General features: G+C 38.7%; 1 protein-coding gene across 1 annotated transcript in view; it reads right to left on the reverse strand.

Annotated features, from left to right (window-relative positions):
* The window catches only part of LNX2 (ligand of numb-protein X 2), a 75,851-nt gene that overhangs the window by 47,502 nt on the left and 1,037 nt on the right, over window positions 1–27,312 (reverse strand). The gene's annotated exons all lie outside the window — the stretch shown is intronic.

Genomic DNA, 27,312 nt, shown 5'->3' on the forward strand with positions numbered 1-27,312 from the left:
GGGAAAAGGCTATGTGTATCTTAGAGAGTATTCTTTTTCTTTTCAGGTTACCAAATGTGGTGGTTTACCCAACAACATTGTGGATGTCTGGGAGTAGCTGAAATTACAGGCACCCGCCATCACGTCAGGCTAATCTTTTTCTTTTCTTTCTTTCTTTCTTTTTTTTTTTTTTTTTTTTTTAAGTAGGAACAAGGTTTCGCCTTGTTGGTCAGGCTGGTTTCAAACTCCTGACCTCAAGTGATCTGCCCACCTCCACCTCCCAAAGTGCTGGGATTACACGCCCAGCCTGCTGGCTGAAATTATACCATTCTTGTTCTGGTTCTTATCCTATCTATCACTCTTTTGTAACAGCTGTCCAATTACTTCCTTTAGACAAACCCCAAAAAAGTCAAATTGTTGGGCCAAAGTGAAAAGAAGTCTTCTGATTTACATTACAAAACTGCCCTCCAAAATGGTGAACAAAATTTGAATTCCCACTAGCAATGTATAAATATGCTTTTTCAAAATTTTTCTAAGCCTAATTTTCTTTTAATATTTATAAATTTTATAGTTGAAAATATTTCATTATTTTAATTTACATCTTTTTTAGTCCAGCTAAATTAAACATATGATTATTATCCTTAGTTATCTTGTGAAGTGTCTGTTTATAACCTTAGCCCCAGTTTTTTCTTATTGAATTGTACTGTTTTTATCAATTGATTTGAACTCAATATATTAAGACAGCAACCCTTTATCACATTATTACAATCACCTCTCCCAAGCCTCCTGTTTGCCTTTTAGTTGTCTACCAGCATAAAGACGCTGTCAGTTTTCATGTAATTGAATCCACCCATTTTCCCCTTTGAGAGTTCTTCCAACACTCTTATCTTCTTCTTCATAATGATGAGATAAAGATTTGCCACTATTTTCTTCATTTGTATAGTTCACTCGTATAATAAAAAATTTTTTATTATCACTTTATTCTGGTTAGTATGCAGTATGAGAATAGATCTAACTTTATTTTTCTCCCAGTTGTTAAAGTTTATCTGCCTCACACCTGTGTTCAAAAACTGGGTCTTTATTTCCCTCTAAATGATCTGCTTCCTCACGGCATGTCTATAATCCCAGTGTCCCACAACTAGAACCAGAGGATCCCCCCTGTTTCTCTTTCTCACTCCCTGCCTCATTTTCCATATCCAAGTTCCCCTTGATTCCACCTCCAGAACGTGGCCTCCCCTTTCTTCCATTCCCACCACCACTCTCAGTTATTTGTTGCATCTACTCTTTTAGCAAACTCAAAAGGTTTTCTAGTCTTTTTTCTGCCCTACCTTCCGTCACAACACTAGTATCCAAAAAGCAACGATACTATTTTCCCTGCCTAAATACTCTTCCGGAGTCCCCAACTGCTTCTACAAAATTAAAGCCAAATTCTTCAACCTTGCAATCAAACCTTCCCAGATCTGACTCTAGTTTCACTTTCTGACACAATTCTACACATTTGTGCTTTGGCCACACCAAATTATTTACAACTTCCTGACCACAGCATCCTCTTCCCTGCCTGGAATGTCCTTTCCCACCTTGGAACCCAGGGCGTTTCCTGCAGAACCCCCACCCATTTACTGGCCAGCTCAGGCGAACACTCTGCTGTGAAGCTCTTCCAATCCACCCAACACAAGCTCTCACTATGTCCCTTCCACCGACACTTATCACAGTTACCATGCACCTCACTGCAGTGGTTTGCAATCACTTGTTTGCATGTGTCTTCCCTACAGACTGAACGGCTGTTAAAAGACAGAAACCAAGTCTTAGTTATTCATCTCTATACCCCCATGCCTGACATGAGTATGTGGTTAATAATAAACCTGAGGAAAGGGAATATGAATGAACAAATGAGTCCTCAACTTTTACCTGCCTTACCAATCCTACCAATTTTGTCTCTAGAATTCTTATTCCCACTACCTCTGCTCTAATTCAGGTTCCTGTTACTTCCCAATTATCTTCTAATTGCCTCTAGTTTCACTTCCTCATCACAAAAGGTGATCTCTTAACAAATAACTAAGATTCTATCATATCTGTCTCTATGTCCACCCGTAAACCCGAAAACCCTGCGTTCTAGCCAGCTGTCACTTCAAACCATTCATTTAAACCATGCAAGTCCCTCTGTTTCCAATGTTTGTTAGCCTGTCTCTCGTACCTGGATAGTATCTTCCACTTTTTAGTTTCTCTGCCACCTCCCCTAATGGTATCTGCCACTTGCTACTTCATCCTCTTTTCTCCCTGCCCCCCAACAACATACTTAGAGTTGTTGCTGCTAATCTGCTGTAGGCTGAGTATTCAGATACTCAAACTTATTAGGAACCATATGCTAAGAGGAAGCCAACACTGAGGCTCAGAAAAGGAACAAGTAGGTGGCCTCAGTGCAGGGTATTAAACACAAGTATCTATGGTGCTCAACTATCTTTTGCATGTACAGCTGACCTTTGAATAACACAGGCTTGAACTGCATGGGTTCACACATATGTGGATTTTTTTCAATGAATTTATTAGAAAATTATTTGGAGATTCGTGACAATTTGAAAAAACTCACAGACGAACAATATAGCCTAGAGATATTGAAAAAATTAAGAAAAAGGTATGTCAAGAATGCATAAAATATATGCACATTTTGTCATTTACTACCATAAGACATACACAAACTATAAAAAGTTAAAAATCCATCAAAATGTATACACACAAAACTGTACATGGCACCATCCACAGTTGAGTGAGATGTAAACAAATATACAGTATTAAATTATAATTGTTTACAGATTCGTTATTTATCATTATGAACTTTGTTTTTAACAAAGCCAAATCACCGTTATTTCTAAAACAAATTATAACAGAAAAGATGGTGAACAGGAAAGGATCCCATGGAGGTGTATGTTAAACATACACATATGGCCAACCCTAGACCAATTCCATTTCACAAATTTTATTTTCTTAACTTTTTATCTCTTTTTCTTCATTCTTCCCTTCGTCTGTTTCAATATTACGTTCTTTACTCTTACCCAAGTTTTCCAAACAAAATCTTTCACAAAATCTATAAGAAAATCTCAATCAAGTGATCTGCATATGATTTATGAAAATATACCTTTGTCTAAGGACATTTGTACACAACAAGACAAAGCTAAACATAAAAGGAATGACTCTTTAAGACATTGCCAAGGAAATATAATTGAATAGAGCTAACTTAACAAAGAGGCTTTCTCAGTTTACCCCCAATGTCATAACATACAGTTAGATGTCTCTATGTAAATTTTAACCCACCTGCATAAGTGTCTAATAGAAAGTGCTTCTCTGAAGGTTGCCTTTCACTAAGTAGGCATTTTCCCCTCAAAAAAACAAAAACAAAAAAAAACAAAAAAAAACAAGGCTTATGTTAGCCTCCCTGTTTTCTCTAGTCTCAATCATAAACTTCTTTATCATTAGATTACTACTAGAGAGAAAAACCTCTAACGCCTATGCTTATCAGAAATCAATCTGTCCTTTTGTGGATGGCCAACTTCATTGAAATCTATCTTCCTAATTTCACAATAAAAATGGCACTCAAACAGGCCAATACTTTGAGAAACACAGTAGTTTATACGTCCCGCTATGACATATAGGAGAGGCAGACATCCAATATAAGAATATCTGGGTCAAGTGGAATAAAAGAAACAAAGTGTTATGCAAGTATGGGGAAAAGAGTAATTTCTATTGCAATAATTTGGAAAAGTTTCTTGGGAGAAGTACACTGGCTCAGAAACAACAGGAGGACTCTCAATGGACAGTTATGGGGAACAAGGAACAACAGCTTTAAAAATTGGTATTTCAGGAATAGCTGATGCACTCTACGTGGGTATATGAGTGCAAGGCGGTGGATGGACAGAAAAGAGGGTCTGAGGGCTGGACTAGGTACAGAGAGAATGCGAGGGTTCCTGAGTTAAGAAATGATGTGACTAGATCCATGTGTCTGGGTAGGCAACTCTGGCAGCAGAGTTATGGCAATAATGAAGAAGGGTAAAACAGAAAGTTACTGCAATGACCAAGATGACTGGTAATGAGAGCCTGAACTAAGGTAATCACTATGAACAGTCAAAGGAGGAATGGTTTTGAGTAACATTTTAGTATATAAAAGTTTTAAAAGAGAGAAAGAAGCAAGAGGGTAAGAAAAGGTGTTAGCATACCATAACCAGCATAGGCATATCAAAGAAAAGAGAATTATAAAGGAACTTTCTTCATATTTCCCATCAAAATATACCTACACTCCCTACAATTCAAAAGTAGCTTCTCATAAATATAAGAATTTCCCGGTATCTCCAAAAGCCAAAATTTAATAATCCATTTACTATTTTACTCTATAAACTGTACTGTTGAGAAATAAAATGTCTTTCAATTTACAACAAATGTCCATCATCAGCAGGAGTTGCAGCCTCAGGCCCTAACCTTCTGCTTTGAAAAACTGGGGCACTGTGCTAAACAATCTACAAAGCTTCTTCCAGCTCATTCCAGCACATCACTTAGGGGTAGGAGCGGGTAAGGGTCTCAGCACTGTTTAAAAAAAAAAAGACATGATCAACACCTACAGCCCACATCTGGCTGAAACATCAAAGTCCAATTACCTAAAGAAAAACAGTGCAGCTAGAAAAAGGTTGAGACCTAGGCCACTAAAATTAGAAGTGAAAAAACAAGAACACAGGACAAGGACAGAATATTAGGATTTTTATTAAACAAAAGGGGATGAGACCGAAGTCACAAAATCATACACAGTCTAAATTAAACAGGGATTAACTCACGGGGTCAATTTTGACATATAAAGGGAATAGATTTGGAGATGGAATTATAATAGCTAACATTTATTTAGAACTTACTTGATACCAGGCACAGTATCAACAGAGATGGAGAATTAAGAGATTTAATCCTCAAGATAACCCTGAGTTGGATACTATTCTCACATTCTTACTCTCAGCTTCCTGAGAGTAAGGCCCAAGACCTAAAGCTAGTAAGGGATGGAAACATGATTCAAATCAGGCAGTGGATTCCAGAGCTATAATTTTAAAGCATATACTGTACCTAGTACTTAAAGTATAGTAAATATGAGCAGGCCGCACAGACCAAAATATATACATACCTATACATACACAGTACATACATAAACATACATGTACATATACAAATATATATGTTTACATAAACAAGTGAATGACAGATCCAAGGGAAAGTTACCCTCTATTGTTAACTTTCCAGAAGAAAACATATATTGCCATCTACATGGGGGCCAAAATGCTAGATGGACCTCATTTCTTAGTTGCACAAAAAATTTGCCACAATTTTGTATTTTCATTTTTAATTTTTACTGTTATAAAATGGAGGCTTCAAAATTGACACTACTTTTTATATCCATAAAACTCAAATAATTATATGCTTCTGTGTTCAGATATCAAAATCAATTTGAATGAACATAAAACTGAATAGCATCTCAAATTCTGAGTTGCCCATCAGTCTCTCTCAAAGCTGCTTGGAAAACATTCACTTATATTTGTCATGGGACACAAAATTTGTACAGTGCTTTGAATGCAACCTTTGTATATAAAAGGGTCTATACAGAAATGTTTTAACCAAGCTTGAAGCTTTTCTCCTAGGGCTTTAAGATACAGAAATCAAAAGGTGCCTTTGTTTACTCATTGGGACAACACTGTCTTCTAAGGCGACTGACCACCACTTTATAAATTAGTGCCTCAAGATCTGGAATCCCACTTGGTTTTTCTTGCCAATGGCTCTAGGTGATCTGAAAAATTTGGGATATAACTGCCTTTATCTTTATCTACTAGCATCCTCATTGCAATCTGAACTTATGATTCTAGCAAAAGAAATTCACTTATGTTACAGACAATATACATATGTTCTAACCAGGTAAAAGTCAATTAGTGATCCATATTTACAAAGCTGTAATTAGGAAGTAAGTTAGGGATAGACAATGTAAAGTAAAAAACAAGCAACAACAAAGGTACTTTGTAAGAACAGAATAGCACCTGTACTTTGGCAACTCTTTTACTTTCCTCCAGATTATTTTAATGGAAGGGAAGAATTTCAAAGGCACCCCAAAAAGGCAAATATTCAGCAACTTTCTCTCACATCAAACTTTTACACTTTGGATCTCAAACTTAAGAAACATACATCTAAATATTTAAACTTGTGGGTCTTGGCTAACAATGGCAGCAAATATCACGCAAAGAGTATTACGCCAATCCTGAAAATCTTTTGGTTGCCGTTTCCATGGAAACAGCCTAGATGAAGAAAACCTAAGAGTAAAGAATAATACATTTTTAAAAACCACTTTATCTTGTTTTCCCCTATCAGTTAACCAGCATGGCACATAACAGGCACATCAGCTATGTACCAGAAAATTCATGACTCATTCAACAAATACGTGTTGGTTATCTGCTGCATGCCAGGCACTGCATTGGAGGATAGGGTTACTTTGGAGAGCTCACAGAGCTTAGTCTACTACAAAGACATTTCCCAGCCAATGACACAAAATGATCCCATTCTTTGGTCATATTAGGTTTCTGAAACCCAGTGTACATTTTACACTCACATCACATTTCAGTTGGGACTAGCCACATTTCAAACCCAATGTCAACAAAAGACTAGTGTCTTGTTTTGGACAACATGGGTACAGATATTTCAATGGGGATGAAAAGCATGTATATCAGGAGTTAAGTCATTTCCTCAAAGAATATAAAATCTAACCACTATACAAGCAAAACATATATGGTACAGAAACATAACTGTAGAATTACTCAGTAAGTAAAGAAATCAGTAGGGAGCATTAATATATAAGATACTGGGTGAGCAACTGTGTGTAGAATTCTTTCAGCTGCAAATGATGGAAAACCTGACTGAAAGTGGCTTAAGTAAAAAATAAGATAGGTGTGACTGACTCGGGGCTCTCTCCCAACCCTGCTTCCTCTAGACTGGGTTCATTCTCAGGCTTCATGTGGCAGCTAGTTCCCAGCAGTTTTAGGGGCACAGTGCTAGACCCCATGTTCTGCTTCTACAATATTGCCAACAAATGCCCCAGAATTACATCTTCCTATTTCTAATGGCTGGCTTGGTCATCGGCTATGCTGAACCAATCACGGTAGCCAGGGACATGTGACGCTTTAATGGGCCAGACCTGGGTCACTTCTGCAACAAGGCCTCAAGTCACCTCCCCAGAATCACACAGACTAAATAAAGTGGCTTAACACTGATAAGCCTGATGTATGGCTTATCTTCCTTTAAGCATATTACTTGACTGCTTCAGCTGATACTCAAACAATCTGGAAGAGTCTTATAAAGTCCACTTCCAGTGATTGATTCCTTCACAGCTCAATTTATTTGCTATTACTACATGCTGGACACTATACTAATTGCTTTACAAGCAGTATTTCATTTAATCTTTCCAACAAACCCAATGAAGTAGTTACCCATCACCATTACCATTTTATAGATGAGAAAAATGGGGATCCAAGGGATTAAAAACAACTAGGCTATCAGTGATTGGAATGGGATTCAAACTCTGGTTCATCTAATTCCAAAGTCCACATTCAGCAGTACCTGAAATTAAGAAAGTCTTACTGTTCCCTCCCTCTTCCCCGTCATTAAAGAAAAAACAAGAAAGGCATTATATAAGCAACATGTGATGCAATTCCACAGAAGCCACATGATTTATATCACTCTGTCTGCAGACATTGCTGAGTAAACTGACGACAGCCCCAAAGAGACAACCACATTAATAAACTAGAATGATACTTCTCTAAATTCTAACTCCTCAAATAAGGCTATGATTTGGTGTAATTGACAGTATAGTTAAGTTCTCAAAAATTCTCAGCCACAAGCTCATAAATATCATTGAAGCAAACAGGAACAAAATAAAGTTTGTAAAATAATATATCATGCAAGGACAATGAAAAGTTCTATTATTAACATTTTCCCAAAAAATTAAAAAAAATTTTATTTTTAGAGACAGGGTCTCAGTTCTGTCATGTAGGGTGGAGTGTAGTGCTATAATCACAGCTCACTGTAGTCTTGAACTCCTGGGCTCAAGCAATCCTCCCACCTCAGCTTCCCGAGTAGCTAGGATTATAGGCGTGTTGAACCATTGCACCTGACCTTCCCAACAATTTACTATGAACATTTTCAAACACACTGAAAAGTTCAACATTTTCAGGGTAAACACTTATATTTTACAAGTCTACCATTAAGATTTAACTATATGTGCTTTGTCACATATCTCCTCATCTTTCCCTATTTTGTCACTTCATGATCTTCAAAGTAAATAAAGAAGTCAGTACACTTCTAAATATGACAGAATGCATATCAACTGAAGTTCCCTATTTGTTTACATTTGGCTTTCGAGGTAGAATTTAAACACACAAAAAAACTGTGCAAAACTTTTTTTTTTTTAAAGACTGCATTTCGCCATGTTGCCCAGAACTCAAGCAATCATCCTACCTCAGCCTCCCAAGTAGCTGGGACTATAGGCATGTACCACCACACCAAGTAAAATGTGCAAATCTTAAGTCTGCATTAATTAAGCTTTTGATAAATACATACAACTGTGGAACCCAAATCCCTATTAAGAGAATAGAATCATCACTCCAGGTTTTTTTATGCCCTTCCCAGCCAATCTCAACCCCCATTATCTCTAGAGACAACTCCTGGTCTGATGTTCTTTCCATCACAGATTAGTTTTGACTATTCTAGAGTATCACCTAAATGGGAACATAGAGTATGTACTCTTTTGCATACAGCTTCTCTTACTCAGCATGTTTTTGAGATTTACCTACTCTGTGGTATATATCAGTAGTCTGTTTCTTTCCATTGCTTGGCAGTATCTCACTGTATCGTGTCCTTTATTGAAGGACAGCTGTGCTGTTTCCAGTTCCCGGTGATTATCAACAAGAACTTCTATGAACATATGTTTTCATTTCTCTTGGGTAAATACCTAAGAGTAGAAGGGTTGAGTACCAGGGAAAGTAGATGCTTAATTTTGTAAGTAACCAACATACCTTTTCCAAAGTGGTTGTACCATTTGACTTCTCTAACAAGAATGTATAAGCTTTGGTTGCTCCATATCCTTTGTCAACATTTGATGCTGTCTTTTTAATTTCAGCCATTGTGTTATGTGTGATCAATTAATATTTTAATTACTTTTGAGTTGAATCTATTTGTAAGACACAGCACAAAAATAATTGAGGTACATAAGATATAAGGCAATATTAAGAGAAATTATCATATAAATTTTATATATAACTTTAAACTTTTTTCTACTTTCAAGAAGTCACATGATTTAAACTACACTTTCATTCAGTGTCTCATGAAATAATTACGCTGTCAAATGTTAGCACTGTTGCTTAGAAACTGGTATCAAAACACTAACTTTTCTTTCTGTTTATCTTTTACTGCTTAATAACACCAACAATTTATGGCTCACTTAACCTACAATTTAGATCAATAATATAAATTGAAAGATATTTGTTAAAAAAGAACGCTGTCAATGTCTTCCTTTAAAATCTAATTCCCATTTGCTAGACTAAAAGATTTAGTCACCTTTTCTAACATAATTCCATCTTGGAACTATGCCCTTTAATTAAGTTCTGGGGGACCAAGAATATCATCTGATGCCACTCCTTAAAATAAAAACAAAAACACACCTTGGTACAATTGCACATTCTGAATTAGCTTGTAAAAGCAGCACAACTGTCCTAGAAACAGGCAAATCACTCTTGGATATGTTATATTTTTCAATACAGTATGCTTATGTAATCGATGCCATTATAGAACTTAGTAGGTGACAGTCCAAATCAGTAAACAGACATCTACTGATGACAAAGATATAGTAACAACAGCCACTTAGGGAAGTCACTAGCGGTGCCTGAAAAGATAAACAGTTTCACGGTCAGATCCCATTTTTTATGCAGTCTCTTACCTGTCAAGGGGCAGCCAATCCGTACATAGTTATTGCTGACTTTTCTTCTACACAAATGTCAACAACGGGGCACAAAATTTTAAGAAACGCTTCCTGACTACCTTAATGTCATTGCACCTTACAATGACAAACTTTAAATTGGTGGGAAAAAAATGACTATTATGTATTCTACCAAAAAGGAGACGTCCAACTGCCATTTTAACACATACCTATCTTATTCATACCACTCTGCAATGCACCAATTTGTTTTGCTGTTTTTCCGAAACGTTTTCCTTCCTTAAAAAAGGCCGGGCGCGGTGGCTCACACCTGTAATTCCAGCACTTTGGGAGGCCGAGGCCGGCGGATTACGAGGTCAGGAGATCAAGACCATCCTGGCTAACACTGTGAAACCCCGTCTCCACTAAAAATACAAAAAATTAACTGGGCGTGGTGGCGGGCGCCTGTAGTCCCAGCTACTTGGGAGGCTGAGGCAGGAGAATGGCGTGAACCCCAAAGGCGGAGCTTGCAGTGAGCCGAGATTGCGCCACTGCAGTACAGCCTGGGTGACAAAGCGAGATTCCGTCTCAAAAAAAAAAAAAAAAAGAAAATATGTTAAAAAAAAAAAAATTCACAGTCTAAAATGAACCATACTTTTTCCATGCTATACTATGGTACCCTCTCAGATGAGAAGAGCAAGCATGGCCAGCAGATCCACACACTGGGCAGAGTCAGCAGTGCACTCCGTGCAAATGGCTCCTCAGCTATCGAGCACCCTATGGGTGATCAAAGAAACAGAGGGCAAAGAATAAGAATAAGGAGGGATTTAGTGGAAGTCCTTTGACACTCCAAAGAGCATCACGAATTTCATCCACCGTAAGTTTCACTGTAGATCAGACGCATGCCCAACAAGTAGAAATAGGAGCAAGAGCAAACTATGGAGACATATGGTAGAAGAGATTACACACTTTTTTCTTCCTCTTATCTGTTTTTCCAGATTTTCTATGAATATCTATTACCAAATGTTCTACCATTTAATTATTTTATAATATAAAAAGTAAAAAATTCTACTATTCCACAAATTAAACTTAAAAAAGAAAGAAATCAATCTACGGCTCAAAGAGTTGAAACAAAGATGTTAGTCTTTTTTGTTGCAACCCCTTTTCTTATGCTTGCTCCCAAACTGCCATGTCCTATGGAATTGCATTATTATTAAGTTATTTCTACTTAATTTTTTTTCTTGCCCTGTCTTTTGGTGCTCACCTACTGATTTAATGGGGGGAAAACAGACCTTTTCTGAAGAAAACGACAAACAAAATGAATACACAGAACCACGTAGGTAAATATCTCACTAGATAAGGATTACAAGAAGGGTTTGATAAAATCAGAGTTCTTGCTGATAGCCCATTACAGAAGTCAGGGTAATTATATGCTTTTTCCGGGTCCAGTCTCTACAACAAAGAACCAATTACTCTTTAACCCCCTTACCCTTCCAAACATTTCACCAGATAAGCTTGAAGACCACTAACCAAAATTAAACACTGAAGAAGTTGAAGCAGTACATAAAGAATGTAACTACTCCTTTCTCTAGGTTTAATAGAGAGATGAATGGCAGACAGGCTAACAGACGGACGGGTGGACACAGATAGATAATGCAAGCAACAAACAGGCTTTTTCCTTTCAGCCTTTAAAACTGAAACCAGGGTTTCTATAAAATCATTCAACTGCATTAAAACAAAACAATTCCACTGAGTTTCCATCGAAAAATCATCTCATTATGAGTCCAAGAACATGACTGTGGCCATTTACTCTTGGAACCTATCTCTTCATTGGCCAGTTATGTGGCATAAACTACAACGATCTTTAAAGTCCTTCTCAGCATGAAGAAAGAAAACAATTATGATTCCATCAAAACTTTAACTTTTCATATAACCCTAGTACAGTAAAGAGTAAGACAGCTTTTAGATCAAAGAAGTCTGGTTTCCAATCACAGGTAACCATATTATCTTGTCCAAATTGTATATTACCTCTGAAACTTTCTGAGCTCCAGTCCTTAAATGCAAAATATCGACCTTACAGGGTTACTATGACAATTAACTGCTGAATGAAACTTAAAGTTCCTAGCTCAGAGATAAGCCACAGAGCAGTCACGCAAATGGCAGTTACTACAATGATTAATATTGGCAGTTGCACAATTCTGTCCACTTATATTTCACAGAAAGAAAAGCAATGTAACACTGAAAATATTAAAACTTTCTAAGGCGATACTCATAAATTACTGAAAACAATTTACCTTTTTTCCCCTCTAGATCTAACATCATATTCTAATAGAACTCAAGGAAAAGACCACCTTTCCCACACCCCCTTTTAAGAAGAACAAAATGGATGCACCTGACAATCCTCAAAATGAAAGCTATTCTAAGAGTGTCCACTACAAATATTAAAATTGTAAAGGGACAATCTGCAGACTTGATGAAAAAATGCACAAAGACATTTCCAATTAGCAAACAGATATGTTAAACAAATAATTTTTAATTAAGTCAACTTGTACTACAAAATTCCCCAATAATCAAGCTTTTTAGCAGAATTAGTGTACCAATTATGTTTTATTCCATGGTTGTGCTATATTTGCTAGATCAAAGCCACCTAGTAAATATCCTATTTTAAGTTATCATGAAGATGCCCAGAATAATTTTTATTGTGTTCAGCATTGCCTTGAAAAACGATTAAGCAACAGAGTCATGATTTACAGCGGGGGGGAAAAAAAAAGGAAAGCTCAAAACAAAGGCTCAAATAATCATTTTGTCCATAATCATATCCAACAAAGAAAACCTCTGTTTTCCTTAAGGTTACATTACTTAAGGTGGGATCAGCAAACAAAAGGTGATCAAGTTAAATTTCAAAAAAAAATTAGCAAAGTAAAACAAATTTTGCACTATTTTAAATCAAGGTACAGAACAGTATGAGTTTTAAAATAGCTATGTATTAATATATACATACACACATGAGTTTATATACATAAAACATGCCTGGAAGGATATACAAAAAAACTAATAGCAGTCAACTCTAGGTGAACCAGGTAGTTGGGGTGAAGAGCTCACCTCAGGCTTGTTTGTCATGAAGTATCTATCTGAACACATACACTTTCATGTGTATGGAAGTATATTTATGGCAGGAGCAAGGGAGCATGCACAAAAAGAAATAAAGTAGCAATTAGAAAGCAGTCAAGACTGGTTCTTATATACATGATTAAAAAGCAAAGTACAGAAACAAGATCTTTACATCAAAAATAAGAACAATTTTATGGAGCATTAAAAATGAAGTTGCATGCCCAAGACAATGCTTTTTCTTTACTGCTTCATTTCTGTTTCAAAAGTAAATAAGTAAAACATAAACCTAAATATTAAGTATTCTTATCTGCAAAGTTATTTCCTATCATAAAAATGGGAGAAATGTAAGTTATTGCTACATTTAAGAATCTTTTTGCAAGACACATTGTTTACAGATATTCAATTCAAGCTTACTGAAATGTCCAGTGTTGTAACACATTTCTAAGAATCAGTTTAACATTCAGCTGTAATCACACCAGCACAGAAACAGACAAATTTGTGTTTTCTTGTATTTACTTCCTCTACTGCTAAGGGAAATCTACTATGGCATTCCTAGTTTCTAAAAACGCACCCCAACGTCAACTGATGAGTCATGGGTCACACTTCAAGTTCTTATGTACCAAAGAAAGCAGGGCACTAAAGTCTTACACATAAATTTTAAAGACTGTCTAATAAGCTCGGTTACAAACCAAGGGTTCTTTATAAGGTAACATAGATGACAGTTTTTAAAGCAGGCGTGAAAAACTTCAAAATAAAACTGCAAATTCCACAAAGACTGACAGAATTATTTACTCTTTTTCAGATTCCTAACAACTGGTAGTGTTTTGTTTTTCTTAATTCAGAACATACAAACATAAAGTACTGTTGAAATACTGACAGGTACAAACTCAAGTTTGTAAAAACTCAACAAACTCCCAGCTTTCTGAAAGTCCAAATTATCTGAGAAATAATTTTCTATATGCCTTGTTTTGACTCTTAGTTATTTCCAGTTTTCGCTATTTAACCATTTCACTGACTGGGAAACCTCCAGGAGAGGGTACAAAAGGGCAGGAAGCAAAGATGACACTGTTTGATTCCTTTGGGCATTATTAGTTCAATTTCCCTGGTGAAGAGACAAATAGCTAAAAGGAAACCTGGAGACCAGCTGTAGATTCTAGTAACCAGCATAACAGACCATTGAGATCTAACCACATCATCTGATTTTCCTCCTAGCATTCGTCATTATCCTTTCTATTAATTGCTTAACTATTTACTGTTGTTTCTCTTCCTGCCCCACAGCACGTAAACTCCATGAGAATAGAGATCCCACCTGTCTTGCTCATTGCTATAGTCTCACCACGTAGAACAGTGCCAGGCACATAACAGGCATTCGATAAACACCCAGTGGGAAAGGAAGACATATATGTATTCAGTTATCTTAGGACCTGCAGTCATGAAAAGACTAAAATTTGTGTTTACTTGAAATTACTCTTTACTCATAACTTCTAATAAATTTTTATTCTGCCTCGTCACAAGACTCTAAGCTTTTATCATCTAAATACGTTATCAAAATAGAGAAATTGTACTGAAATTATAATCTAACTAGACTAGATTTCTGAGAACAAGAACTTCTATAATTCACTTTTCTATCCCAAACATCTAGAATGGTAGACAACACAGAATAGGCATTCAAATATTTGTTGAAAAAAGTATTTTAAAAGAATTATAACTGGTGGAATTCGTAATGTTTATTCTCTATGCATAATTTATGATTTCCTGCATTTTCTACATTAAGCATGTATTAATTTAAAAAATATACAGTGTGATTTTAAAAAACAAAATCACATGTATCCCTTATATCTTCATGTAGTTCATAATGTATGCAATAAGGTAAATCACACAGATGTGCTGCTTAATCCCCAAGAGTAACCAAACAGAAAAACATTCTTTAAAATTGAGATATTGCTAATTTTTAAATTAAATTTAAAATATTACTTTTAAGAATATTAAGCTTTACTGTCCAGAAAGATATCCTTCCATAAATCCTAATGTAATAAGATTGAGTACTCTTATTAAACATCAGTCAACTGATGTTTGAGTTTTTTTTTTTTTTGGTTGGGGGACAAAGTCTTGCTCTGTCACCCAGGCTGGAGTGCAGTGGTAAAATCTTGGCTTATTGCAACCTCTGCCTCCCAGGTTCAAGCGATTCTCCTGCCTCAGCCTCCAGAGTAGCTGGCACTACAGATGTGTACCACCACGCCCAGCTAATTTTTGTACCGGGGTTTTGCCATTTTGATCAGGCTGGTCTTGAACTCCCGGCCTCATGTAATCCACCTGCCTCAGCCTCCCAAAGTTCTGGGATTACAGGCATGAGCCACTGCGGCTGGCCTGTTTTTTATTAACAGAACCATTTTCTTTTCAAAAGGTTCAAATAACCAACAGAGTGATTTTTATTTTTTACTTTTTTTTAAGAGACAGAGTCTCACTCTGTCGCCCAGGCTGGAGTAGAATGGCACGATCTTGGCTCACTGCAATCTCTGCCTCCCGGATTTAAGCAGTTCTCCTGCCTCAGCTTCCCAAGTAGCTGGAACTACAGGCATGCATCACCATGCCCAACTAATTTTTGTATTTTCTAGTAGAGACAGAGTTTCATTATATGTTGGCCAGGCTGGTCTCGAGCTCCTGACCTCAGGTGATCTGCCCGCCTTGGCCTCCCAAAGTGCAGGGATTACAGGCATGAGCCACCACACCTGGCCCAGAGTGATTCTTTTTGAAGACAAAGAATGTTATATTATAAACAAACAACTTAAGAACTACATAATGGTTTGCTTTCCTCCAGCAACAACTTTCAGGTGAACCCAAACTGTAGAAAGAGAAAATATAGTCACTATCACATTTAGAAAGACTAAAATCATGCAGAGCAACTGTGTTACAGGTAATATTTTTATAGGAAAAAAAAGTTAATACAACATAAATTAGTTGAAAGTTGACTGATGTTTAATAAGAGTACTCAAGATTTTACCATCCTTCTACATTCTGCAAAATGGATTCATTAAGTTTTTAATCCTTTCAAAAAATAGGTACTATACCATTGAAAAAAATCCAGACTCTCAAAATAAATCCTGAATGGTTTCTTAATGTTATTATACTCCATTAAACATAGAAGAGAAATTCAAATGTGCTAACAAATGTACTACATATACTTGGAAAAAGAATAGGTCAGTGTCCCAAAATAGAATGTCTATTTTTAGCAAAATCTGAAACTAGTCTATTGAAGTATCAATTAATACATCTCATCTACAATAAAAGCACAAAGCCTAAAATTGAGAAATTCATGAGATTAATAAATATTTCAGGTGGGAACTAATTGCTAGAGACACTTTTGAAATCTATTAAATAGCCTTCACAGAGTGGTCTTAAAAGGTCATGCACAGCTACTACTGATCACATGCTTGACATATTTAGTAGCAGAGGCACAGGACACAACAACATGCACCGCGATACCTGGCCTCTCCCCACCAATTTTTTTGTTTTGTTTTGTTTTGTTTTGTTTTGAGACGGAGTCTTGCTCTGTCTCCCAGGCTGGAGTGCAGTGGCGCGATCTCCACTCACTGCAAGCTCCGCCTCCCGGGTTAACGCCATTCTCCTGCCTCAGCCTCCCTAGAAGCTGGGACTACAGGCGCCCGCCACCACGCCCGGCTAATTTTTTTTGTATTTTCAGTAGAGACGGGGTTTCACCGTGTTCGCCTGGATGGTCTCGATCTCCTGACCTCGTGATCCGCCCGCCTCGGCCTCCCAAAGTGCTGGGATTACAGGCATGAGCCACCGCGCCCGGCCCTCCCCACCAATTTTATATTTCAGCTTCAGCTAAACCCAGATTACCGACTGTTTCCAAATTGGTATCTTGCAACTATAAGAAATAAAAACAACAGAGAAATTCACACTAGAATATACGATGAAGCTGAGAACTGTATTCTAGCCCAATAACTGACATAAATCCCCCAATTTAAAATTATTCCATATATTTCAGACCTTTCCCTCTCTTTGCTATAAGCAGGGTCTCAGCAATACATACAGAATATTTTGTTTGGAACCTTATCTCACACCATATACAAAATTACCTCCAAATGGACTAAAAACCTAAATATAAAACTTGAAACTATAAAACTCCTAGAAGAAAACATATGGGAAAAGCTTCATGACACTGGATTTGGCAAGGATTTCTTGGATACGACACTAAAAGCACAGGCAAAAATAGACAAATGGGACTACATTAAAATTAAAAATTTTGCACATCAAAGGACACATCAACAGAATGAAAAGGAGAAAATATTTGCAAATCATATCCGATAAGGGGTTAATATCTAGAATATGTGAGGAACTCCTACATCTCAACAACAGTAAGAATAAAAAAATGGGTCAAGAACGTGAACTGACATTTCTCCAAAAATGATACAGAAATGGCCAACGAGCACATAAGAAGTTCAACATCACTAATCCCAGAAAAACGAAAATCAAAACCACGAGATATCACCTCATACCCATTAATATGGCTACTATTAGAAAAGAGCAAGTGTTGGTGAGAACATCGAGCATGTAGAGAAACTGGAATCCTTTTGCACTGATGGTGAGATTGTAAAACAGTGCAACCGCAATGAAATGAAAAATAGTAGGAGATTCCTCAAAAAGTTCGACTACCATATAACCTAATAATTCCACTTCTGGGTATACATCCAAAAGATTTCAAAGCAGGGTCTCAAAGAGACATCTGTACACTCATGCTTATGGCAGCACTATGCCCAAGGAAATTCTGTCACATGCTACAACATGGATGAACCCTGAGATCATCATCCTGCATGAAATAAGCAAGTCACACAAAAAAAGACATATACTGTATGATTTCATTTACATGTGGTATCTAAAGTACTCAAATTCTAGAATGTAGAAGAGTGGTTACCAGGGGCTGGGGAGAGGAGGAAATGGGAAGTTGTTTAATGGGTACAGAGCTTCAGTTTCATAAGATGAAAAAGTTTTGGAGATCTGTTGCACTGTAATGTGAATATATTTAACAGTGTACACTTAAAAATAGTTAAGATAGTAAATTTTATGTGTTTGCCACAATAAAGAGAAAAAGCTGAAGCAACGTAAAATATTATTCTGTTAAATATTCATTATTTTGGTAGAATTTCTTTTACTTCAACCACTGAAAATTCAGCATCCAAACTGAGATATACTGTTAAGTGCAAACCATTTCACCAGATTTCAGTACTTAATATGGGAAAACAGAATGTCAAATCACATTAATAATTTTATATTGATGACATAATATATTTTGAACATATTGCTTTAAAATATTGAATTTAAAAAATGTTATGCTTTAAGAACAATAATTACAGGGGAATGTGGGGTCAATGGGACTGTGTTTGTTTTATAAGGTTAAAGATTGGGGCATATTTGTAGGTTGGTGTAAAAAAGAAAGCAGGGAGAAAGAGATTAAACATAGAAAAGAAGGGAGCTAACTGATGAAGCCACACCTGAAGGAGACTTGAAGAGATGATAGGCACATGTGGAAAAACAGATCTGAGACTTAAGTAGGTAACATTTGGAAAGGGAGAGACAGAAAAATTCTAGAGAAATCACAGATCATCTCATTTCCTCCATGAAATAACCAGATTATCCGCAGACTATACAGAAGAGGTAGAGTTGGATAAAAGGGTTTGTAATGATGAGATTTCGGAATAAATCATGAGCGATGAAGAACAAAACCCTCATTGGGGTTAACAAGACCCATATGATCAGGCCATGGCCTACCTCCCTGGCCTCAGCCCCTGCCACGGTCCCAGCTCGCTCTCATCCACCTCCTCCCCCTCCCTCAAAGTGCCATCCATCGCTGACTGCCTCCTCTGAGGGCTTACCTGTGTAATATCCACTCAGCCAGATATCTGAGGACAACTTCCTCGGGAAGTCTTCAGTGATACCCCACTCGGCAGAGACTACGGCAGTTCCCCTTCTCATAACCCAGACAACACCCTGTGCCAGCACCATCCAACAGAAAGATCACGTGAGCCACAGGTGTCATTTCAAATGTGCCAGTAGCTATGTTTAAAAAATAAAAAGAAACAAGTGAATGAATTACTGTTTTGAGACAGGGCCTCTCTCTTGTTGCCCAGGCTGGAGTACAGTGGCACAATCACAGCTCACTGCAGCCTCAACCTCCTGGGCTCAGGTGATCCTCCCACCTTAGCCTCCCCAGTAGCTGGGGTCACAGGCACATGCCACCACACCTGGCGAATTTTTTGTAGAGACAGGTTTCGCCATGTTGCCCAGGCTAGGCTCAAAATCCTAGGCTTGAGCGATTCTGTTGCCTTGGCCTCCCAAAGTGAGTCACCATGCCTGGTCGAATTATTTTTAGTATTTTATTTAACCCAATATATCCAGAATATTATCTTGAATTGCCTCTAGATTGTAAACTCCATGAGGATACCACAGCATTCTTAGCTCAGTGTCAGAGCACTCAGTAGGGACTAAACATTTACAAATTGACTGAGGGGTATGGGGGCAGGGGGTTGAGGGACATTTACTGCATTGAGGACCAGCCATTTAATGGGTGATACTAAAGCAATGTGGAGACAGAAGCAGAGTTAATCTGAACAGGGGCGTTATCTGGCAGGTACAGCACAAAAGACAAGTTCAAGGGAGGCAAAGGTGCCAGTGGGAAGCATATTCCAGGTGTTTAACCATGGGCTTCCTAACTGGATAGAGACGCTCTGCAAGGCCAAAAGGTGTCCCTGCAGCAGGGAGGGGAGGGTAAGGTGGAACAGAAGGACTGGCACACTGTTGCTGTGAGGGGGAGGGGACACTCTAATAGAAAGTGTGGGTATTGAGAAAGCTGGAAAGACAGAAGAGACTGAGGTCCAACTACAGGATATGTAAGTTTAAGCTTTCTAACATGGAAAGTTTAGGGAAATGACAAGGTGCCAAATGAATGTTAAGATACAGTGGAAGCAGGCTGGGCGTGGTGGCTCATGCCTGTAATCCCACACTCTGGGAGGCCGAGATGGGCAAATCACCTGAGGTAAAGAGTTCGACACCAGGCCAACATCATGAAACACCATCTCTACTACAAATACAAAAATTATCCGGGTGTGGTGGCAGGTGCTTGTAATCCCAGCTACTCGGGAGGCTGAGGCAGGAGAATCGCTTGAACCTGGGAGGTGGAGGTTGCCGTGAGCAGAGATTGCGCCACTGCACTCCAGCCTGGGTGACAGAGCGAGACTCTGTCTCAAAAAAAAAACAGAAAACAAAAAACAAAAAAACAGTGGAAGCAAAGGTCACTCGGCTACAAATGATTAACTCCTCGAATGAAAATATCTTTTAAGAATTTAAATTCTACAAGGGCAGAGACAATCTTTTATGTGCCATCCAAGCCCAGCACTTCTTAGGTACTTGTTAAATACAACTAAACTGAAAGTCAAAGTTCAAATGTTAAAAATCACACAGAAGTAAAACTGCCTTTGCAAAAATTATATCAGTGAAAAAACTACAGCAGTGGGGAGATCTTAGCCAATTCTCCTCTTGCCTTTAGCTTTCAAGCTGTCCTTAATTATTCCTGGGCTAAAACCAAGCTAATTTTGGGAGACATTTAGTTTATAGTTTAAATGGTAACAGCCCGTCCCCAAAATTCAACCGCCTTTGTAAAGCTAATGAGGGACCACCAAACTAGGCAACTGAGGAACCTGAGTTCAGCTAAGGTGTAGACATAAACAATTGCCAGCCACTATTCCAGAGGTCACAGATAAGATATGCAACGTTCCCAATTACTCCTGCAGATAACGTCACTACTGGAGAACCTAAGATTGGCCTTTTGAGATATCTGTTCAGGTTTTTTGGTTAGACCCACTGACCACTCCGGTGGCCTCACCCAGAAGCCACTCAGAGCATAAGAGGACCATTTCCCACACCACTATGATTGTGCCCCCAACCAATCAGCAGCAAGCACCCACTGACTAGCCACCCCCACCCCTTCCCCCAGACTACCTTTGAAAATAGCCCCCAAATGCTCAGGTAGGCTGATTTGGGTAATAATAAAATTCCAGTCTTCTGTTTAGCAAGATCTATGTGTGCAAAAACTGTTTATTGCAATGCCCCCGCCTTGATAAATTGACTCTATCCGGGCAGTAGGCAGGAAGAACCCACTGGGCAGCTACAGAAGAAAAAGCCACAATACTGAAATAAGATTTAAGTAAAGGTCTCCAATTTATGTGTTCAGTAATTATTTATTGGTCTAAATGATAAGGGTTCTCACAAACAATTAAGTCTTTAAGATTAACAGCCGAAATCCCAATGGGGAAGGGGGTGGCAGGTATAAATATTTTCCAGACTTACCTTACTTTTTATCTATAAAACAAACTAATAGCCAAACAGAGCCTTGGAGACTGAGAGGAAATAAAAACACAGTCAAAAGTGTTTTTTCTGTTCTCTTATTCAACACAATAGTCATCAATACAAAATACTTCTACGTCCAAATGTGGGTTTTCCCCCACACCTGATACACAAAGCAGTGGACAACAGCGGGGTGTCCTCTAACTCAATTCAGTTCTGACACTATCTACCTGGAGATAGCCTCAGATCCCAAAGCTGCCGGCTCAGTCTCCAAGACTGCTCCCCTCTCCACCAGACACCAGTCGCAAGTGCAGGCCTCAGGAAATTCTGACTGGCCTCAATTTGGGGTTCCCATAACCCCTCTTTGGGTTTAATTAACTTGCTAGAGCAGTTCACAGAACTCAAGGATACACTTACTTAGGTTACCAGTTTATTATAAAAGATATTACAAAGGATACAGATGAGATACGCAGGGCGAGGTATGGGAAGGGGTGCGGAGCATCCATGCCCTCCCGGGGCGTGTTACCCTCCGGGAACCTCCGCGTGATCAGCTATCCAGAAGCTCTCTGAACCCTGTCCTCTTGGGCCTTTTATGAAGACTTCATAACATAGGTATGGCTGGTGAAAATCATTGGCCATTGGTGATCAGCTTCCCCTTCAGCTCCTCTGCCCTCCCTGGAGGTTGGTGGTGGGGCTGACAGTCCTAACCCTCTACTCCAGTCTTTCCAGTGATGAGGGCCCATCTTGAAGCTACCTAGGGGCTGCCAGCCATTTAGTCAACTCATCAGCATACAAAGACACTTAGCACTTTACAGATTCCAAGGAATTTGAGAGTTGTATGCCAGAAAACAGGGATAAAGACCAAACATATATTTCACAACATCACAGAAGCTTTACTATAGCCAAACATATCTTATTTTACATAAGATATAGGCCCTGGAAACTTGGCTATCAACACTTTTTACACTGGCCCCTATTACATACTTTAGAGCAATCTGTTATTTAAAATAATTCTAAGATTACTTTTCAAGAAAAAAAAAGTAAACCCTCATTTGTTTTACATATGAAGGTGGTATGCTTTTAAAGTGGACACACAATAATTGTTTTATAGAATGTTACTTGTCTATTGCCTATTTTCTATTCCTCATTTCTGCTGCTCGGCCTATTTTTTAAGAAAAAATAATTTTTCCCTGCATAATTTCTCCACAGAGGGAAAGTGACTGTCAAATGTATCATTCCTCAATCTCCAGGCTGGAAAGATTAAACATATAAGCTATGCTTGCATCCTATCCTTCACAACACTTCTGTTCCTATCTTTCCAGCTATCTTCATCAAGACTTCAGAGGCTCTGCCCTGGTGTTTTACAAATAACCAAGAGAGGACAAATTTATGACGTGGCTATTGTCAGTTTACCTCTGAACACAGCTATATCTCTATAAAATAGTTTAATCATAAGCCATCAATGTTACAGTTCCTGTATCTTCCTATAAGAACATGAAACACTTCAAGCTTCCTCACTGGATCAATTCTCTTTCGCTTTTCCTCTGACCAATGACTGTTTCAAAGATTTGGAGAAGTCTGTGAGCCAAGCCAGATCAAAGCCAATTTGGATGCAATTTGTTCATTAACACATGCTGTCAACAAAAAGAGTCACACTCTGCAACATATTTGAAGAGATTTATTCTGAGCCAAATATGAGTGACCATGGCCCATGACACAGATCTCAGGAGGTCCTGAGAACACGTGCCCGAGGTGGTGGGGGTGCAGCTTGGTTTTACACATTTTAGGGAGGCATGAGACATCAATCAAAAAAATTTTAAGAAATACATTGGTTTGGTCCAGAAAGGTGGGACAATAGCATGGCATGGGGGTGGGGTGGGGGGAGTTGGGGGAGTGGCATTCCAAGCCATAGGTAAATTTAAATTATTTTCTGGTTGACAATTGGTTGAGTTTGTCTAAAGCCCTGAGATCAACAGAAAGGAATGTCTGGGTTAAGACAAAGGATTGTGGAGACCCAAGTTCTTACTTTCAGAGGAAGCCTTCAGGTAGTCGGCTTCAATAGGCTGTAGTAAAATGTTTCTTACCGGACTTAAAGTCTATGCTAATGTTAACGTCAGAAAGGCATAACAAGTCATGTCCGACCCCCACTTCCCAATCATGACCTGAAACTGTCTCTCAGGTTAAATTTTAAAAGACCCCTGGCTGAGGAGGAAGTCCATTCAGATGGCTGGGGAGAAGGGGGAGCTTAGAATTTTATTTTTGGCTTACAATACATTAATATTTGCTTAAGTACTTAGGGATTCTGCAGTTAGCAAAATAGATAGGATCCCAGCTCTAGGAAGCATACATTCTAAAGGATAGAACCTATAACACCTGCTTCTTTAAAAGCATATCAACTAGAGGACAATTTATTATTGTAATGTCATGAGCACTTACTTGTTAAAAAATTCCTTTTTTTTTTTTTTTGAGACTGAGTCTAGCTCTGTCACCCAGGCTGGAGCACAGTGGCACAATCTCGGCTTACTGCAACCTCTACCTCCTGGGTTCAAGCGATTTCTCCCGCCTCAGCCCCCTGACTAGCTGGGATTACAGGCACCTGCCACCACACCCAGCTAATTTTTGTATTTTTAGTAGAGACGTGGTTTCACTGTATTGGCCAGGCTGGTCTCGAACTCCTGACCTCATGATCCGCCCGCCTCGGCCTCCCAAAGTGCTAGAATTACAAGCGTGAGCCACTGCGGCTGGTCAAAAAATTCCTCTTAGTAACTTCTCAGAAGGCTAATACACAAAATAGCCACCTTTTCTGAATCCAACCAAACAAAACAACTTATTAACCACAGATTTTCCTACTGCTTTGTATTTTCTGAGGAAAAGAAACACATGCCAGGAAAGCTAAAAGGGATGTGTTTTGTAAAACTCTCAGGCCCTCCAACAGGCTCAATTTAGGTAGGCCTGCCCTAGTCTTCAAATTCTATGTGCACGATACATATATATAACTTTTTCAACCAACACTGCTTCCTAAACAGAGGAGAACCTATGAAATGAGACCTGTGATTCTTTTTTAAAAACCTAGAAGCATTTGGATGGAGGAAGGTGGGCCTGTGAACTATGGCCCTGTAAGCAGGAGGGGAAGTTAAATAGTTCTTCATAATACAATTTAAAGATATTTGAATTTTGGGGTGGCAATCAGAAAGGAAAGAAAGAAGAGGGGGAGAAGGCTGAAGAGCCAACCAGATTACAAGAGCTTGGAGTCCTTCTTTCTTTGATGGTGGCCAAAATGTATTTTAAGGACAGAAATGCCTAATATTCAATGTCAACACTTCTGACATTGCTCCACTGTGAACCCCTTCACCCTCCCCTTCCTCTAAATCTCCTATAAAGCTTACCACACCCATAAAGGCTTTCTGTGAACTCTTTTTTTTTCTTTTCTATTCTTTCCTAGCTCCTGTCAGACACAACTATCCAACAACTGCATCATGGATCTCTCAACCATCCATTTAGCACCTCCTTAGACTGCTCCAAAACTGAACTCATCTCCCCTTCCACACCTCTACCATCAATCGTTTTTAACTGCTTCTTCTCATATTCTCCAACATTTCACTAGCTCATTAATGTCATCATCTAAAGGAACAACTAATATTTACTGAGCACTTGGAATGTGCTAAGTACCCTGCCAAAGGCATTACATGCGTAATTCCTGAAACCCTACTGAACAGGTATGACAATCATTTCCCAAATATTAGGAAATCAAAGTTCTGTCAGGATAGTAATTCCAAGGGTAAGTAATAGAATTAGAATTTGACCCGTTTTAATTCCACAGCCAGCTTACCCAGTACATGTCAATCAATGCCTGAAATCAAACAACCCAGGATTCATCCTTCCCCTCCTTAAGCCTATCTAGTCACTTACCTGGTCCAGCCTCCTAGTCATACGTGTTAAACGCCATGTCGTTTCTCCTTCCACTACCAGCACACTAGCATTTACTAAGTCCTTACTATGTGGCACTCACTATTCTAAGTAATATACATATTTTTTCAAGTTCTATCCCCCAAACTCTGAGATGAAAAACCTAAGAAACAAAGAGGTTTCAGGGTATGACAGAGCCTGATTCCACCCAGGTAATCTGAATAGAGAATCCCTGAGCACTTAACCCCTCCATTATAACAGCCTCCAACTTAGTCTCAATACCGCCCATCTGGAAGCCCACCATCCTCCAGATGCTGCAGATATCTTTCTGGAATGCGAATGTTATCATGACATTCTCCTGCTTAAAATTAGCAGCTCAGTATCACCGACTGGATAAAGTCCAAATTTCTTAATCTGGTATACAAAATCCTTCATTTTTCTGTTCAAGTCAATTCAGTAAATATTTTAGTGACCAATGTAAGCAAGAAAAGGTGCCAAGTGCTCTGAAATGAATACTATACATGTCCCTGACTACTACTTCCACCTTGGACACTGGGTCCTTCGGCCAGACAAGCCCATATGCAAAGCTCATAATACAACAGCCCAAAGATACATGCATTTATTTTTAAGTGGCCTGCGTGCTCCGTGCCTACAATGTACGATATCCCAAATCAATCTGAAGGCTAGGTGTCTACGTAACACCTATTCTTACAGGTCTCCAGGCAGAAATGCTCCATAAGTTCAAATTACTTCAGGGTAACTAGCGGGATAAAAGCATGGATCAGTTTCCAAATGAGAAAACTTCTGGGCAAGAACTAACCCCCGCCATCAATGACTGGCATGCAGTAGGTACTTTATCAGTGGCTAAATGAATAAATAATGAAAAAATGTCAAAGTTGATGAGAAGACGAGAGAAACAAGATACATGGAGAATGTAACACACAAGTGGGCCGAATTAAAAGTAATGTTATTCTACTTTGGTTCTCATTTGGCCTACTTTTACCCCATGGGAAAACTCACATGTGGGACTTGGACAAGCTTAAAAAGTCAAAACTTTGTTATTCATGGCTCAACAAAGCTTTGACAAGCCAAAAAGGATACCAGATTCCCGCTTCCTTCTTTACCTGCCAAAGTCCATTTTCTAAAGAGGTGTGGGGGTGGGAATCAAATCTAGCAAAGTAAATAAAATTGATCTACTGAGATCCAACTTCATCAGTGCTGCATCGAAGTACATGCAAAAGAAATATCAAAATCTGTCCTGGGAAGAAGGCCAATTTACAAGTAAGTACTATTGCCGCAAGAATGTGAAATTCTTAAAGGCAGTTCCAATAAGCTGGAGCTCACAAGTGTTCCTCCTCCTGCACCGCCACGCTCTTCACTCAACTTTGTTTCTGATTTCTGTGATTTTAAAAAGGATAATAAATACAGCAAAGTCCATGCATAAGTGTATTTTAGCTCCTGACACAAACGAACGTCTGGATTCATAAACTCAACGTAAACTGAAATACTAGAAGAAACACTACATGAGTCAAAAGTCCTTGTTTAAAACGTGGCATAAAGCTTTGAAAAGCGAGTGATGTATTTCCTGAACGATGCTTTGTGTGCAACTGGTTCCAAATCAAGACTCGCATTTTTAAATTACCCACTGGAATATGTCAAATCTATCTCCCACCCTCTCCAGCCTAAAGAGAAAGGTGAGAATTCACAGGCAACAGGCTAGGGCGGAGGGAACGCTCTCTCCCTATCCCTTTGCAGAGGAACAAAATCCGACAAAGGCAGCTAGTGCCACTCGCATTGCCGACACCACACACACACACACAGGAAATTTAAACACTCACCCCACCTCTCCCTTCCCTTAAGAAGCAAACGACGCCAAGATCTGCACCGCGGTGGCCGGAACCAGCAAATGCTAACAGCCGGAGGCCGCCCGCCTCCAGGGCTCCTACAGGCGGCGGGCACCGGGCGCCGACTCTCCCTCCCCG

Source organism: Mandrillus leucophaeus, unplaced genomic scaffold, assembly GCF_000951045.1.
Source record: "Mandrillus leucophaeus isolate KB7577 unplaced genomic scaffold, Mleu.le_1.0 Scaffold61, whole genome shotgun sequence".
Classification (NCBI taxonomy): Eukaryota; Metazoa; Chordata; class Mammalia; order Primates; family Cercopithecidae; genus Mandrillus; species Mandrillus leucophaeus.